This window comes from Cimex lectularius, unplaced genomic scaffold (genome assembly GCF_000648675.2).
Source record: "Cimex lectularius strain Harlan isolate CLEC.00 unplaced genomic scaffold, Clec_2.1 scaffold4, whole genome shotgun sequence".
NCBI lineage: Eukaryota > Metazoa > Arthropoda > Insecta > Hemiptera > Cimicidae > Cimex > Cimex lectularius.
In genome coordinates, this window is record NW_019392723.1 from 233,658 (window position 1) to 239,657 (window position 6,000).

Below are 6,000 nucleotides of genomic sequence, written 5' to 3' on the forward strand. Positions count from 1 at the left end.
CAAAATCACTGATTTGAATCTGAAATTGTGAAATTTCCTTCTGGGATCTGAGGAGATGGACCTGTAGTTTGGTCATTTCAGATCAGTTTTCTCTTCCTTTCCCTTTCTGGTTTGATCTGTCCCACGCGTTTCGGCCTCTTGCCTTCTTCAGCAGGTTTTACCGAAGGTTATTATTATAATTATTCTGACATCGTGAGATGCGGTCTGGTGTGACGTAGGTTTTAGAAAAACATTTTCTTTATCGTGTCAACGTTTCGATCTTTATTGAGATCATTTTCAGGGCCTGGGATTTTGCACGATAAAGAAAATGTTATTCTAAAACCTACGTCACGCCAGACCGCAACTCACTATCTCCGAATAATCATTGACTAACACCTCGTTATTATAATAAATTCAGTGACATTTCGCCTTCTTTTGTGATGGGGTTTTCAGGCATGATTAAAATGGATATTTGGCTGTTAGTTGGATCACCTAGCACAATTTTGTCTTTGTTCTATGCGGTAGGCAAATATTTTCATTAAAACAAATAATGTATATTGACGTATATTACTACGTATATTATGTATAGTCCGGTGATATGTAATATATTAAATAGTAAGTTTTTGTTATCTAGGTTTATATAAAAAGGGATTATATAAAGGATAAAATAAACGTTTAGACTTATTAACATTATGACAATTGGAGTATAATAATCGAATCCCTAACGCGCAATCTGATTATAAAAGAGGAAAAAAAGAACGAATAAATAGTTTTGTATAATGAACTGGACCGTAAAGGGACCCGCTAAGGTCCTTTCCCTTTCATGCGTTCCCGATTTGTGTTTGAAAGGGGACGGGGGAAAAAACTAGGGGAGAATCGGGCTAGAGCGGCTCAGCAGAGCCCCTTCAAAAAGCCGAGTAGCCGGTGTGGTCAGCATCCTGTTATGTAAATCCGAACAAGTAAAAAAATAATAGGAGATGGACATGTGGGAAGGGACGCAGCATCCGTTGGAACATTAGAACAGGTTTGGCAGGGGTCGCTTGACCCAGAGACAACCCCAGCAACCGAACCCAGGTGCGTCCTCTCCTCCGGCTCAGCCTCCGGAGCATAACCCATTTACCTACATAACATCATCCAGGCACCACGTAAAAACGTAAGTACTATTTGCTCAACGATCATAATTTAAAACGGAAATCTTGTAAATATTGAACCAAGTTTTAGAAATCCCTAGTGTAATGTTTGGTTCGTTTTTGCATGAGTTCTTCTTCTATCAAATTCTTCTATTTATTGTAAATTGTTAGACCAAATATTGAAATAAGAATTCTTAAGTTCTGCCCTGACATACATCTGTCGCAGTGGCAAGCGATCTCTCGTTTTGGCAAGTGATTGTCGTGATGATACGCGATCGTATTGTTTTAGGTTATTTCGTTGAAGCATAGATTGAGTTTGTTCTCGTTTAAAATGATCAAAGAGAAATATTTACATATTTAAGCGCTGGTATTCTCCCGATTTTTGTATCTTCTCATAAATTCCATTCCCCCAATTTTGTTTTCTTACAATTTTTCTAATAGAAGGACTTTTCGTCCTTATACTCATAGGCAATGTTAGCCCACTATGTCATGAATAAAGCGATTATACTTTTATTATACGTCTTTTTCTTTCTTGCTTATTATCTAGTATTGTCTATTAATCCATTTGTGTTTAGTTGTCTAATTGACCAAATTACTTATTTCAACTAATTATTCTTTTAATGTAAGGTCTTGGTTGAGATGAAAAAGTTAGTGTAAGTAGATTAGGACGTAGGGATAGAAAAACATTTTTATATCAGGAGTCGGCTTCTTTGAGGTGAAAGTCCTTTTCCACCCCTTCAAAATCCAACGTATATACAGATAAAACATTAATATCTCACTAGCATTCTCAATATGTCACACAATAATGACACATCTACCCAGAAAACAAACACTTTGAACCCTGAAGATGGTCTCAATAAAGATCGAAACGTTGGCACGATAAAGAAAATGTTTTTCTAAACTTACGTCACTCCAGACCTCATCTCACGGTCTCCAAATAATCATTAACTAACGTTCACTAAACACCGCACGTAAAAGTTAATATTCCACCTAATTCTGTATTTTGTTGGCTACAGTTAAAATAAGAAAACAAATGAATTTCATAGGATTTCCAATTCTCTTTTCAGTCATGTAATCAAATTTACAGTAGGATTAATGTGTGGTGTTTAGTGACCGTTAGTTAATGTTTATTTGGAGATCGTGAGATGCGGTCTGGTGTGACGTAAGTTTTAGAAAAACATTTACTTTATCGTGCCAACATTTCGATCTTTATTGAGATCATCTTCAGGGCCTGGGATTTATAAATATTTTTTTAAATTATACAAATACATGTATGATGTGAAAAAAATGAATTTATACAATGCTAGAAATTTCAGATTCGATATATGTATTTGATCGAGTGCAAATACTTTGATTGAATCATTGTATAAATTTTTTTTTACACCCTACATGTACTTGTATAATTTAAACAACTTTATAAATCCCAGGCGCTGAAGATGATCTCAATAAAGATCGAAACATTGGCACAATAGAGAAAATGTTTTTCTAAAACCTACGTCACACCAGACCGCAACTCGCGATCTCCAAATAATCAGTAGGATTAATATATTTTGAGAGATTTGGGCTTTATGGGAAAAAGTTGTGAAATTTTGAAGTAACAGGAAAAGTGAAATACCTTGAATACAATTGAGACAGGACCAGTCTTATGGATAATAGGGACTTTCTAGTACATTTCGACACATAAAATAACCTCCCGAAGTATAGACTTATGTTTAAGGGACACTATATATTAGGTCAACGGGGGGGACATCTACTTTTGAGAAACCTGCGATCGTGACCGTTGCTCCTTAAGAAATTGATTGATCTTTTTATTGAAGGATGAGCAGAATTAGTTTTTGGATTTTATGGACTGCAAAATGTAAGGGACATGGAAAGGTTTGGACTGGTAGGATTGTATTCTATAGATGCTAGATATAGATAATAATTTCAATTGATGATTCTTTTTATGTAAGGTCTTGGTTGAGATGAAAAAGTTAGTTTTTATACGTTTATTTTAACGCAAAGCATGTAATGTAAACTTTCTGTTTATTTGTGATTTTTTTTAAAATATAAAATAATTGGGCTCATAGAAGACCGTATGAAAATTAATTACAATTTAAATTGAAAATACATATGTGAATTTGAATTTAAAAATAAAAGATTCGTCTTTTAATTTGAAAATGTTTAAAAAAATATAAAATTGGTTCTCATATTTTCATATTTTACCACATGAAAATTAATTACAATTAAAAAAAGAAATTATGTAAAATTAAATATAAAAATAAAGAATTAAAATGAAGTAATAATAAAGAAGAAAAGCCCTGAAGATGATCTCAATAAAGGTCGAAACGTGTCACGATAAAGAAAATGTTTTTCTAAAACCTACGTCACACCAGACCGCATCCCACGATCTCCATATAATCATTAACTTTTACGAGTTTCCAGACTAGTTGTAAAGTTTGATTTTATTGGCTCTGTAAATACTGACAGATATGGCGCTTACGGAAAGGTTGCCGCTACTAATGAGCTTTAAACACACGTACTTGATTTCTCAAAGGTCAGTTATCATCAGTGAAAAATTAACGTTTAATTGCTAAAAATTTGATATTTCCGTTACAACTGGTTTAAAAAATTGTTAAGATGTTAAAACATTAATTTCATTAAAAAAACAATGAAAGTAATACAAAGAAAACAGAAAAAACTCTTTAAAAAAAATAAAAATAAATATAAATTAAATGTTCAAAAGTCAACCTTATTAAAGAATTCAAGGCTGAATCGTTACTTGATTACTTTTTCTGGTCTTAAGAGTTCATCTTGATTCTTTTCCCTAATAGGAACATAGGATTACTGAATCCTTTCTATGAGATCGTCCTTAGTTGTGACAGGTAAGAAATAGTTTAAATTTAGAATTACAATAAAGATTATCCCGTATTTAGAAGGACATCGGAGCAAAACCCGAGCTTGTTTTTCCATATGTTCAATTTTCTGCCAACGAGTCTTTTTGTTTAATCGTACCGTATATGTATTAAAAAATATTAAATATAAAACTATGGGATTCTGAGTAAGGTTTAGAATACAGTGGAGGTCAGGTCCAGGGGATTTTCTACCTATAACTTTTTTTTAACGGATCAAAAGCCTGCCACCAGTATTTCACTTTAATCTTAATAATATTTTTGTGACTTTTCATTATTTATTGGCGGAGTGCGGTTCGCAGCAAACCGGGGCGGAAGAGAATGGTCCAATGTCAACAATTAAGTATGCTTTCATTGTCCCAGAGATGTATTGGCATCGACTCATAAATAATTGACTAGGGAATCTTTACTTCGTGCTCGAATACCGTCGGCCTTCAATAATTCACATGTATTGATGTTTAACGAAATACATAAAATGTAACTGGCTACTCACATTAATACTTTCCCTCTCCCGATAATTGGTTTCGATTTTTTGTCATTTGATACAAGCAGCTGGATAATTTCTTTTAATTATACACAGGGCTAAGATCCTTTACCATTATTAAAAATCAATTTGGTTCAACAACAAACAAAAATCAATATCAATCAACCTCGGTCTTATCCGTTCCACCGGGGGCTGTCAACGGCATTTCAACCGTCAAACACATGCAGTTTTTAAATCTAGAAACACACTCACTTATTCGAACACACAAACTCGAAGTACACAAACCTTCAAATGCCATTTATCCTCCCTTGAAACCCCATGATGTCGATACAAATTCAAAAAACCTGGAGTCTCATCCTAACGCATTAAGCCGGGTCCAGACGAGTGTAATGTAACACGTAACGTAACGCGTAATGCAAGGCGAATTCTTTGTGTGGACGCTACTACGAGCATTACATGTAACGCACGCCCAACCGTTCGACCGGATCCATCAGGGTGTAGGTTTTTTGTGCGAACACAAAGGCGCTCGCAGTTCTCGTTTGGACGGCGTTCGTGGCAGTTGTGTAGTGTGGACGTTCATGATGTGGAGTGACGAACAGTCGCTTGAACTTATTGGTTTATACCATGTTCGTAGCAACTGAGTGGAACAGCCCCCTCTTCAAGATTCGCGTTACATGATTCGCGTTGAGTTCGTTTGCCGTCCACACTGTTCACTCTAAATTACACATAATCCACATTACACGTTACACGCGTCTGGACCCGCCTTTAGAATCTTTCATCCCGAACGCTTACCAACTACAGCGCCAATGGCCTCGCGATTTATAAAATTCATGTTCCACATATTTCTAAATATCTAGGTTTTTAATTAGTTTATAAAAATTATAAGTTGAATAAAGTTATGAACAAAATACGTTTATTTGTCGTGTTTTTTGTACGTCGAGCAGTAATTTCGAGCTGCGTAGTTCGATTATCCTTCGTTGTCTCTTTTATTGTTTTTTCCTGCCTGTCCGACCTATGATGTTTTTCTCCGCACTGGCATTTTATTGTTTATTTGTTCTTTGTCTAGTGAATCTTGATAATTTTGCCTCAGGAGTTTTCCGATTGTGTTCGAGGATCTGGCTAACGGGAGTTCTCTTCAAACTAACAGTTCCCACCCATTCGTTATTGCCAAATCCTAAAATCATACCTAACGTTTTCGGAAGTCAGAGCGATCTAGGCTGGCGTCCCACAAGGGAGCGTTTTTGGTACCATCCTATATACCATTCATATGAACTGCCGATACATCCCTACAACCCATGCTAGTTTATCTCCCAAGTCCAATCCTGCTCAAGCCGCCTCCAATAACCAGGAACATATTGAGCTCATTGAAGTATGGTGAAAACGTGTAGTGATTAGTGACCGTTAATCGATATTTATTTAGAAATCGTGAGATGCGGTCTGGTGTGATGCAGGTTTCAGAAAAACATTTTCTTTGTTGTGCCAACGTTTCGATCTTTATTGAGATCATCTTCAGGGC